Source organism: Monodelphis domestica, chromosome 5 (genome assembly GCF_027887165.1).
Source record: "Monodelphis domestica isolate mMonDom1 chromosome 5, mMonDom1.pri, whole genome shotgun sequence".
Classification (NCBI taxonomy): domain Eukaryota; kingdom Metazoa; phylum Chordata; class Mammalia; order Didelphimorphia; family Didelphidae; genus Monodelphis; species Monodelphis domestica.
The window spans coordinates 151,161,810-151,174,412 of record NC_077231.1 but is presented as its reverse complement, the minus strand read 5'-3'; the positions used below and the strand labels follow the sequence as shown (position 1 = coordinate 151,174,412).

Below are 12,603 nucleotides of genomic sequence, written 5' to 3'. Positions count from 1 at the left end.
AGTATTCGGTTTTGCATTCCCGGAATACTTGTAAGCACTGTTGTAGGCGCTGGCATTTGCTGCCTTTGTTATTGGTTACTCAGAAACAGATCGGGGTTGTTTTGGTGCCAGCTGTGATTCAGGTAGATCGTAATCTTGAAGTCTTTGGAGGGTTGGGTTGGTTGATAAGTAAAGGCTGGAAAAGTATGAGATTAGAGGAGAGAGTAAAAAGAAAGTTTAGGGGACTGGAGGTGCGGGGGAGGAGAGAGAGCAAGAGTTTAGAGAGGTCGTTAAGGTAACTTTCCTACAGGGCATGGAAAATCAATCTTCAGTCCCCAGACCTTTAAGACCCAAGTCAGGGTAGGAAGGCGAATTCTCCAGGTGAAAGGGATTGCCAGCCCTGCTTCTTTAGATTGTCCGAACACCGACTCGGCCCTTTTTTTCTGCTTTTCTATGAGTGCAGGGAGGCGGGAGATTTTGGGGACCCCACTCTCATTTTCTTTTTTGCATGAGAACTTGGACGTGGTCACGAGGAATGTAGGGGGCTTTTAAAGAAACACAGCCACGTACTTAGTTCTGGGTTCTTCGAGACCCGGTGAAGGTGTGACACAACTGTCACATTCTCTTTCTCATTCCTCCAAGTCGGGGCACAGCCCATCTTTCGAAGACACCCTCCCCCTCTTGAAGGAAAACAAAACAGAATAAACTTTAAAAAAACTAACCCCAAACACCTCCACCCGACCAGGCACCAAACTTTCTCCCGACTCTTTCTTGGTCTCTCCTCGTCCGCCCCTTCAAGACAGAAGGGAAAAACGGCTAGCCAAGCTGGACACCGGGTCGAGAAGGGACCCTCGTGTGCACGCCGAGTCGCTGGAGTAGGGTGGGGGGGCCAGGGCGGATCTGTGACTCAGCAGCCGCGCCCCTCCCACGGCCCGCCCCGCCGCTTAATTCCAACGCTCCGGGCTGTGGGGTGTGAAAGAGCCGCCCCACTGTGTGGAGTGCGCGAGCCCAGTCCGCAAGCTCCGTAGCCCCACAGCCGTGCAGACCTCCGCCCCCTCCGCCCCTCGGCGCCCCACCGCGAACTGCGTCCGCCGCCCCTCCCCCTCTCGCCCTGCGCCTGAGCCCGAGAGGCAGCGACAGCAACGGCCGCCACCGCCGCCGCCGCCGCTGGGAGGAGCCCGGGCCCGCCGCCGCCGCCGCGAAGCTCCTTTGTGAGACCCCAGCCGCGGGAGGGAGGGAGGTAGGTGCCCCGCTCGGGTTCGTTCCTTCACTTGACACACAAAGACCGGGGAGGGGAGCTGGAGGGCACGCGCCCAACCACGGGACCACCCTGCCCGCTGGACTCCTCTTTCTTCTCCTCTTTCTCGCTGAGACCGGACGGGCGCGTGAAGGAGGGAATGTAGGGATGAGGACGAGCTGCGAGGGGCGGCTTCGGCCGGCAAGCTGCTAGGTAGTCCCTTTCTCTCACCTACCCCGAGGCGCCGAGGGAGATCGGGAGGTCCCTGGAGGCCCCAAACACCACGCTCCCTGGGGCATGTCAGGGGGAAAGTTTCCCGGGGCATCCCCACGTAGTGAATGAAAGAGGTGGGGGCCAGCTTCATCTAGGAGAGATGCGGTGGAACAGGGAGGAAAGAGGGGGTGGTCCGGGTAGGGGGGAGGAGGGGAGAGGAAGCCTCGTTTACGGGAGCCTAGGGTTTATTGTTGTTTTCTCGGCTCTGAAAAATGGAGTGGACGTGGTCGGAGGAGGGGTGCATCGCGCTCAGCCATGTGCTTCCTCTTACCCCCAGCCATCCGCCAGATGTGGAGCCCACATTGGGGGTCGCATCCCTTCAGCTGCCCAGCACGCGACCTAGCTCGGTGTCCGAATCGAGGAATAGATGGGTCTAGGGCTTTGAAAGTAGAATGCAAATATTTTGCCAAACAAAGGAGAGGGGTGGGAGAGTCTTCTTACCTATTTTTTTTTTGGGGGGGGGAGAGAAAGGGTGCCTTTGTTTCCAAACAAGTCATTTTAAAATAACTTTGGTCAGTTTCGGACTGTTTCTGCTCACCTCTCCGCTGTATCCAGGCCATGCAGATGATGCCTCAGGAGAGGGGACAAGTCCCAAGTGCTGATGGCAGCCTTTTAGCAAACCCAGTGTTGTGTCTCTTAGGTGGGGATCATGCACATCAACACCAGGAGACGATTTTGATCTAAATGTTGAACCTTAGATCCTACAATTGGGTATTTTTAAGACATGGCATAATTGTATAACTGAGAGAACCTATTGAGAGTAGAAATGGACAGCAGATGTGGCTCTCTACTGCCACACACCTAACTAATAACCACCTAACTTGCCTCAAGTCTAGAAGTAGAGTAGTTTGGTTTAATTGTGGACAAAGAATTACTGTCATCCTTTTAGAATAGGAAATATAGGTATAATGAAGGGGATGCAGAATTACTGTGAGCAGAATGACTATTCTTTTATGAGTTTTGCCAAGCTCACCACCTGGAGCGGGTTGCAAATCAATTACATTAGTTTCTCCTTGTCAGTAGTGGTTCACTCATGTTCAGCTGTATAGCACACAACCATGTTATATGTTCAGAAAATGTTTATATATTTTCTATGTATTGGCTATGGTATTTTGCTTACATATTTAAAAAAAAAGTCATAATGCCAAGTTGTTTAAAGTACTATATGTTGTTTCCATACAGCCTGTCAAATAGCCAGTCACTTGCTTAACATAAACAAGGATAGTGAGAAATAATGCTGTTTTAATTTCATTATTTCTCCTTCCTCAGAGGAAAAAAAAATGAGTTAATAAAACTAATGTTATATTAAGTTATTTTGTACACTTCAGCTAATATTTTTACTAAAAAAATTTGTTTAACTCTCACACCTCTGTTTAAAAAGTTATTCTTTTAGACTTGATAAGATATATGAAATAATGATATAAAATGAGAGGGATTTTTTTTTTTTTTGGTGATCAAAGCATATGGCTCTCTGAACAGTTTGTGTATCAGGGATTTCATCTTAATTTTTCTGTCAGAAGAGTAAAATTTTCAGCCAGTTAACTTTCTACTTAATATGTTGAGTAGTAAGATGATTGTAATAAAAGGTCTTCAAGTTGGGAGAACTTACAAGAAGAAAGTTGCTGTGGTAATGTGTTATGTTCTTTTGGGGGAGGGGTTCATATCTTTTAAAAATGAACAGGCTGCTCATGTGAGGAACTGCAGTGGAAGAGACAGGGAAGTGGCCAATGGGCTAGGTAGGGTGTGAAGGATTGTGTTAGTGTTCTAGCACAAATGTTTTCCAGAAGTAACAGTAGTTCCTTAAAGCACAATTCAAAATAAAATCAAATAGGAAAACAAAACCATTGGAATTCCTGAGCCTGGTTTTCAGCCTGTCTTTGGACATGTGAACCATGTAAAGCAGCAAAATCTAGAGATGTTTTAATTGATTTCTTTTACTTCAGGGCTTCTCTTTCTACTGGGGGCATGCTCTGATCTTCCTCTTTTTGATTGGATGGTTACTTCATCCAGCTTATTGGACTGGAAAATGTTTTAAGGGAAGTAATAGAAGTTGCATTCCTTGAATGTTTAAAACTAGATTGAACTAAATTTGAGAGAGATGCTGAGGGCAATTTGTCTGCTCTGGCCTCCAGGGAGAATCAGGGGGTTGAGAACAGATGACTTTCTGTTTTTTTTTAAACCATGAAAGCTAGAAGTAGAAAGGATCTTAGAGCTGTTCTTTGGGTAGTGGTAAGAGGTTAAGAAATAGTACTTTACAAAAAGGGGTGGAGAGTACTGTGCACTGATAGACATTGAGTACTTGGTATTTTAGCTTCTGTTCTTCACAACTTGGCCCAGAACTCAAAGGGTCATGTTCTCAAATGGTACTTCAGAAAGCTTTACACAATACTAAAGCAAAAGGCCTTGTTTAGCTCTGGGGAAGGAAGAAGAGGTGCCCTCAGCAGCCACATAAGTGTGGGGAGCTGCAGGTCACCTGATGGGGCCCCTTATTCTGGTTCACTTCCTTTTCCTTTCTTATTTCCCTTCTCTCTAATCTTGACTTATTTTTGTTTCTCTCCTTTGAATAAGCCTTTTTTTTTTCTCCTTTCTGTAGTCCAGAGGAAGTGTCTTTTTTCAAATTTTCATTTACCTTTGCCTTTAGGAACTGTATGAGTTAGAGCTAGAGGAACCTTAGAGATCACCTCTGTGAGTCTCTTTATTTGGATGAAGAAATTAAAACCTGACATGTTTCCGGAGTCAACAGGTAGACAGTAAGGAACAGAGCTGGGATTTGGACACAGGTTTTCTTTTATTACAAATATAGGCCTTTTTACACTAAGCTGGGACGACCTAATGGGGAGGGTAGTAGGTAATGGAAGCAACAACTTACCTTTCTCTCATCTTGGGGGATAGCACACAGTTAGTAAAAGGAATAGTACATTCAACATTCCTTTTTGTTCGTCTGTCACAAAGTGCCATTCAGCCATATAGTGAATATTGGTAAGGGGCACTAGGGACAATATTTGCTTTAGCTACTTGCAGGTTTGTATAGGTTCATAAGTTATAGCATTTAGAAGACCTTAGAGACCATTCAGATTGAATTCTGTCATTGTACAGGAAAGGAAGCATTTTAAGTAATAAAGTCATTAAGGTATGAAGAAGTAGCAGTGTCTTGAGATTTAAAACCAGAGACTCCTACCCCAAGTCCAGTTAACTTTATACTAGGTGTTTAAAGAACAATGTCCATTACACAAATAATAATAATAGCTAACATTTATATAGCCAGACACTGTGGCAAGCACCTTACAAGCATCTCATTTGACCCTTACCTTAGAGATGTGTGCTATTATGCTGCTCGTTTTAAAGATGAGGAAATGAAGGCAATCAGAAGTTGTGATTTGCCCAGTCGTAGAGCTAGTAAATGCCTGAACCATTATTTGAACTCTGGTTTTCTGATTCTAGGCTGTATCTGGGCTACCTAGTTAATCCTAATTTTATGACCTATGCTTTTTTAAAAATGTATTTGAGACACTCAAGAGAGAATGGTATTTACTGAAATTAATGATGGGGAAAAGATCATGTGAAAGATGATGATGTTCATGTGGATGGTCATAAGGCTTATGGGGAATCTCAGGGGTAGGATAATTTAAAATTATGTGCTGTTACAGTTTATAATCATAAACTAGGAATTGGTACTCTAGAGTCATTGATCAAATCTTGCTATATATACAATGTAAGACATTGGTCCTGGGTCCCTGGCAGTCAGAACTGGTTTAGGAGAATTTGGGTCTGGTATCTAGATGAGGGCTAGGATATTTTTGGGTTGGGGGAGGGGGACAACATAGCTTATGTTCATACCATAGCTTAAATTCATACCTAATAAGTAATTCGTGGTTTGACCATGACATGTTAATTAAATGGAAAACTAGTAGTTATGAGAGAGGAGTTGGTAAAGAACAGAGAAAAGGTGAGCTTTTTGAAAACAGGAAAAGTGGCTTTGGCTAACTCATTTTTATGTATTGCACAGTACACATTTTGGATATAATAGATACTCATAAGTGCTCAACAAATATTTTTTAAGTAAATCTTTTGAAAACAGATAATTTTCAAACTCAGAAAGGGAAAGGAGGGCAGAGGTAGAGGAGACATAGATTGAGAAATGGAGAATTGTTTTACTTCACATGTATTTTTAACAGGATGCTTTCAAAGGCTTCTTAAAAGTAACGCCACCTTCCAGTACTATCCATGAAATTGATAATTTTAGGTTTGGGGACATAATTGGGAAATAGTTATTTTTTATATTACATAAGGTTTTTAGACTATCTACTGTGGAAGCAGCTTTTTTAATGTTGTCACCTTATTTTAAGTCATAGTTCAGCTTGGAACTGTCTAGTCATCATCAGTTCTATTCCTGAGTCATGATCATACCCTTCAATAAGTCATTTTACTAACCTATATTCTAGGAAATGAGAAGATCTAGAATTCTTTTAATGATTGTGAGACTTAATTAACTGCAGTGCAGTATTTTGGGGTCATCTCAGTTCCTTAGACAAAGTAAGATATTGAAATAAAAGGATAGTTTATAACCTTACCACCCCGGCCATCTTCCTCAGGCTTTTTCTTCCTGTTTTTTGATTATTTTGTTTTGTTTTGTAGGAAGAGTGGAGGGATGGCACTATTACTCACAGATGAGTTTCTTATAGTATATGCATTTTGGATTCCTATTTGTTCTTTTTTCTTAGACAACTAATTCTTCTAACGTGTTAGAGAGTCTATCTTGCATTGTACACAGAAGCATAATTCATGAGATGGAGGATAGGATAGGAATGTCCCTTTTGATGCCAGAGTATGGTTGTCATATCTCCTGGTCCCTGCCATCTTGCTGCTTAAGTCTTCTAATAAGTAAATTTCTGTTTAGACCATGACACCGATATATCACTGATACTTGCCCTGTTCTTTTGTGATTAGCCTGCAGGAATTGTTTTTTTTTTCTCTCTCTAGATGTTACTAGCTGACCACCTCTTGTGTTATACTTTGAGGCAGCTAGATGACTTAAGGGATTGAGCTGATCCTGGAATCAGGAAGATCTGTGGGCAAATTCTACCTTAGTTACTTATTTTTATAAAGGGTCAAGTCACTAAATTCTGCTTTGGCTTCCTTCGTTGTAAAAGGGTGATCATAGTAGCATCTACTTCACAGGGTTGTTCTAAGAGTCATTTAAGTACCTTTAATGTTCCTAAAGCTTAACAGAGTACCTGGTACACATAGAAGCACTTAATAAATGCCGTTATCCACTTCTACTTTCTCTTCTTTTTCCCCTTCCAATTTCTTCCCTCTCCCCACCTCCTATTTTCCTATCCCCCCTTACTACAACCCTCATTACACTTTTAGGAAGGCACTGCATATGTACATTTCTTTCTTTCACCATTTGGAACTTTTGTACCCCCTTTTTACTCATAACATTCCTAGGTTACACAATGTTTACAACTACCCTAGACACATACCCAAGCAAAACATATAAGACAAATTGTCAATTTTTAAAAATTGTTTAATTTTTCTCATTTATTTTTGTTGTAAGAAATAATTTTCAGGGAAGGGGGATACATTTACAAATGAGGGCCTTATAGAAGTCATCTAGATCGTTTCTCTGATTTAAAAAAAATGCAGATGAGGAAATGAGACTTAGAGTAGGAAAACAACTTAAGATTATAGGTAGTAAATAGCAGAACCAAGATTTGAACTAATTTCTCCTGTTGCCATTTATAGTATATTATATATACTTCTATACTAGTTGTGTTTTACTTAGTGCTATGTCTTTTTATGATAATCCAGGTTTTCTTAACCTAGAGCCCATGAACATTTTTTTACTGATATTTCATTTTTTCCATTACATGTAAAAAAATTTTTTAGCATTCATTAAAAAAAAAAGGTTTAAGTTCTAAATTCTCTCCTTTCTTCTGACTCTCCCTTTTTCTCCCTTCCTTCCAGCCCTTTGCTTTCCCCAAGATGGCAAGCAAGCTGATGGATTTTACACATGCAATCATGTAAAACATTTTTCCATATTAGTCATTTTGTGAAACATCTCAAATTTTTATTAAAAAGAAGAAAATGAAAAGTCTGGATTCAGACTTCACCAGTTCTTTTTCAGAGGGCAGATGGCATTATTCATCATGAATCTGGGATTGTCTTGGAGTTCATTGCTGAGAATAAGGTCATTCATAGTTGTTCATCAAGAAATAATGCTGTCATATACAGTGTTATTCTGGTTCTGCTCATTTCACTTTTCATCAATTCATTTAAGTCTTTCCAGATTTTTCTGAAATCATTCTGCTTGTTGTTTCTTATAGCACAATAGTATTTCATCCCTATCATATACCCACAACTTGTTCAGTCATTCTCCAATTGGATAACTCCTCAATTTCCAATTCTTTGCTACCACAAAAAGAGCTACAATAAAAATTTCTGTACAAATGGGTCCTTTCCCCTTTTTTTGGATCTCTTTGGGATACAGACCTAGTAATGGTATTGCTGGATAAAATGGTATGTACAGATTTAGAGTCCTTTGATTATAGTTCCAAATTGCTCTCCAGAATGGTTGGAGCAGATCGCACCACCACTACCTGGTGTCTCAATGTCTTCTCATCTCCTTCAACATTTATCATTTTCCTTTTCTGTCATATTCAGCCAATCCTATAGTTATGTGGTGGTACCTCAGAATTGCTTTAATTTGCATTTCTTTAATCAGATATAGTTTAGAGCATTTTTTCATATGATTTGATAGCCGATTCCTTCATCTGAAAACTGCCTGTTCATATCTTTTGAACATTTATCAATTGGAAAATGCCTTTGATTTTTATAAATTTGACTTAGTTCTCTATGTATATGAGAAAATATTTTATCAGAGATAATTGCTGCAAAAATTTCTTTCCCACGTTTCTCCTTTCCTTCTATTCTTGGTTGCATTTGCTTTGTACAAAGCCTTTTAATTTTAATGTGATCAAAATTATCCATTTCATATTTTATAGTGCTCTCTATTTCTTGTTTGGGCCTAAATTCTTCCCTTATTTATAGATCTAACAGACTGTTCTATGCACTTCTAACTTGTTTATGGTATCATTCTTTGTGTTTAGACCATGCATCTGTGTTGACTTTATCTTGGTAGATAGTGTAAGAGGTTAGTCTGTTGCCAATCTCTGCCATGCCATTTTCTAATTTTCTCAAGAGTTTTTGTCAAACAGAATTCTTGTCCTAAAAGGTTGGACCTTTTGATTTATCAAACATTGTTACTCTGGTTATTAAAATTATTTTGAATGTGTTGTTCAGTTGTTTTAGTCCTGTCCAACACTTTTACTCCATTGAGGGTTTTCTTGGCAAGGATAATGGAGTGGTTTGCCATTTTCTTTTCTAGCTCATTTAACAGAGGAAATTGAGGCAAAAAGGGTTAAATGACTTGAGTAGGATCATGTAGCTATGGATTATCTGAAGCCTGATTTTAACTCAAGAAGGTATATCCCACGCAGGCCTGGTATTCTATTCACTGTGCCACTTACCTGCATTGGTTATTGTATTTCAACATAATTTGTTTCATTAGTAATTCTGTGTATTTATTTTATGCATCTAAAATAATCCCAAGACTCCCCAGAGGTCTATGACATACACAAAAGATCAAGAATCTCTGGTCAACAAAAATCAGGGTGGTTTTGAGGAGTTCTGATTGCCTTCAAGTTGTTGGATGTTATTAGGTAGGTCTTTTAGCCAACTAAATTCCCAATTCATACAAAAGCCCTCCATGAACTGTTAAAGTAGTTGAATGTTTTATATTGAACATGAAGCAAATTTGGTAAAGTGTCTTTATGTTAGAATGATATTTCTACAATTGTTAAAAACTTACTTCAGTAATTCTCTGCACTAAAAGCAGTTGCATTGACAGGTGGATATCTGATGTTTGAATTTTGTCATTTGTATTATTATTGTAGTAATCTGTAATTTAGTCATGGTTTTAGGTGCTACTTCAATTCTAGCAGGTCAAACTGGAAGTTGGAAGTTAGAGAAACTAAGAAATTTAAGGGCTAAAGGGAAGTAACTGGTAAGTTTATATAATAGGTGAGACTTGGAAATATAGTGACTGAATTTTTGGTTGTTTTGGGATTAGTCGTTCCCCCCTCCCCTTAAGATTAACTATTTATGTACTGGAACTGAAGTGAGATTCCATTATGGACATTGTATAACTGTAAGCAAGTCAATCACATTACCCAGTAGCCTTAGTTTTCTCATCTGTAAAATGGGGATTACAGAAGCATTGACATCACAGGTTTTTGTGAGGATCAAATGAGATAGAGCATATAGCACTTTGCAAACCTTAATTACTATAAATGTGGTATTTGGAGGAAGTCTTCACGTGCTTGGAGTAGTCATCCCCCTAACTGACCTATGGGTTTGAGGCCCGTAGGTTATCCCCAACCTAGTTTAGGCCACCTGCTGAAACTGTATACTGAGGTGAACAATTTGTGCCAATGACTATGAAAGCAGCGGAAGCAAGCACTGTGGAATGCTTAGAGATTGGTTGGACATCAAAGAAGTTAAGGTCTTTCACTGCATCCTCAAGCTATTACTAGTTGTCTAGATTTTTGTCTTGTCTTTGGAATTTGATGACTTTGAGGAAAGAGTCAAGCTGATGACTTGTGTAATTCTCCTCAGTTAAGTCCAATTTATTCCAGAATCAAAAGATACCATCTAGTGATGTCATTTTGGTTCTCTTTGAGTACAAAGGACAGCAGCCAACCAAGTGGTATCCATTATTATCATTATTATTATATAAAAGTAGATATATTTTACTGTACCATTTTGATTTTTAAGGCTTCTGGACCAATAGTACCTGCTTGTATAAAAATTATATAGTCTTAGAAGTTTAACAGTACAGATAATTAAATTGATTCAGTTTCTTTTTTTTTAATGTAAAAATTATTGATACTAACTCAATAATAATGCTTTTCTTACAACCCCATGAGGAGAGCAGATAGCATAATTATTTTTCCATATTACAAAATAAAATCCTAAATCTCTGAGATTTAATTTGTCCATAATCATAGAGATAATGTATCTGAAGTGGTTTTTCAAAACTATATTATCTGACTTCAGTCAACTCTTTGCTTTACTTTAAACTTCAAGTTGTCTTTCAAAATTCATATGTGTTACATTATTAAAACTGCCTTCTATTCATTTGGCCATAAAAGAGTACATTTAGTCTACAAGGGAAAGCAAAACAGGCTAAACCGTTCAAGCTTTTCATTGTTGTGTACATCTATGGATGTGTGGTAGCTGGGCACAGGTAACATTTTCTATGTAGGAAAAAATATTTTTATGGGGGAAAAGGAAGCTCTGGTAGTCAAAAGTCAGTCAACAAAAGCATTCATGAACACCTACTATGTGCAAAACATTGTGCTAAGCACTAAGAATGACAAAGAAAGGCAAAAAAAGTAGTTTGTGTTCTCACTGAGCTCACAATCTTATGAGGGAGAAAATAGGCAACAACTATGTACAAACAAGATATATAAAGGACATATTGTATTGAATCAACAAAAAGAAGGTACTAGTATTAAAGTGGTTTCAGAAAGGCTGCCTATAGAAGGTAGGAGTTTGGCATGGACTTGAAGGAAACTAGAAAGACAGTAGGTGAAGATGAAGATGGAGAGAATTCCAGTTGTGGGGTAGGCCAATGACAATGCTCAGTTGAGAGTGGGAGGATGCCAATGTCACTAGATAGAAGAGGAGGATAGATGGGTAAAGTGTAAGAAGTGAGGAACACGTTGTGGGGAACCAGCCCTATGCAGGACTTTAAATGCCAAGCAAGCTTTCCCATTTGATTTTGGAGGTGATAGAGGGAGCCCCTACAGTTTAGTGAATGAGAGGGTGAGGGGTAGAAATGTAGTCAGATCTATGCTTGAGGAAGATCAATGTTCAGGTTGAGTGGAGGGTGATCTGTGGTGGGGAGAAACTTGAAGCAGGAAGACCAGTCAGCAGGTTGCTATAGAGCTGGGAGTGGTGGCAGGGTTCAGTAGAGAAGAGAAGGAAGTAGCATTAGCAGACATGGATTTTGGGGGTTGAGAATAAGGAATGGGGAATGACACATACAAAGAATGGTATAGGAAAATCATCATTGTTTTTTGTTTTTTAAAGAGTGGGACTTTTATGTGATTTTATCAGCTCTTCCTTTTTTAGGTAAATGAAGAAGGGAGCATGCAGTATTGTAGAGTAAGCCCTGGATGAGGGTCTGGAGCACTTAGTTTCTGGTCCTTTTCTAGTCAGAGTTAGCTGAATGAGTATTTTGGTATATCATCTGGACCTTGGTTTCTTCAGCTCTACACAGATGAACCGTAACATAGCCATTCTAACTTTGATGCTTCATTGTGTCATGAAGGTGACACAAAGTTCTTTAAGACTGTGATCAGAGAATGTCAGCTTTACCTGCTCAGGTAAGGAAGAGTACAGACCCAAGGGAGGAGGAATAGTCTTTCCATCATCTGGTGACCTCTCTTGATAATTAGGAGAAACTCATCACCTGGTTGATCTCAAGATGATTAATTTTTTCAGTCATAATTTCTCTAGAACAGTGATGGTGAACCTATGGCAAGGATGCCGTAGATGGCACACAGAGCACTTTCTGTGGGCATCCCCCTCTGAGTGAGTTCATTACCAGAAAGGCAGAGGGACTCGGGTTCAGCTGTTCCCTCCCTCCTTCCACCATGCCTGATGACATTTTTGCATATCCCCCGTCTCTGCCCAGAAGCCCAATGGGAGCTCTTCCTCCCCCCTCTGTGTGGGGTAAAGGAAGGGCAAAGTGTAACCAGCATGTGGTGGTGGTGGGGATGGGCACAGCAGTTGGTCTGGAGGGTGGGGCCCAGCACTCTGCTTCTTAAAGGTTCTAGAAGTTCTTCTACTAAGTGTAGAGGGGGGTATAATCTAGGTTCATGGATAGAAACATTTGCCAAATAAGTCAGTCAATAAAAATTGAATAAGTGAGTGTTATGTGCCAGGCATTGAACTAAGCCCTGGGGCTACAAGAAAAAAGCAAAAATTATCACTATCCTCAAGTTTCTACATTCTAATGTTGGAGACATATATAAATAGATACATAT

At 40.0% G+C, this 12,603-nt stretch overlaps 1 protein-coding gene across 2 annotated transcripts in view; it reads left to right on the top strand.

Moving 5' to 3' along the window:
- The first annotated feature begins 1,081 nt into the window (after nucleotides 1-1,081).
- Nucleotides 1,082-12,603, top strand: part of FAM107B (family with sequence similarity 107 member B) — a 93,753-nt gene continuing 82,231 nt past the window's right edge. The window contains exon 1 of one of the 2 annotated variants that reach the window (XM_007503990.3): nucleotides 1,082-1,219. The gene's annotated coding sequence lies outside the window, so the exon portion shown is untranslated. Of the gene's footprint in view, nucleotides 1,220-1,293; nucleotides 1,430-12,603 lie in introns of those variants that run through there. The other variant, XM_007503991.3, reaches the window with a different exon arrangement.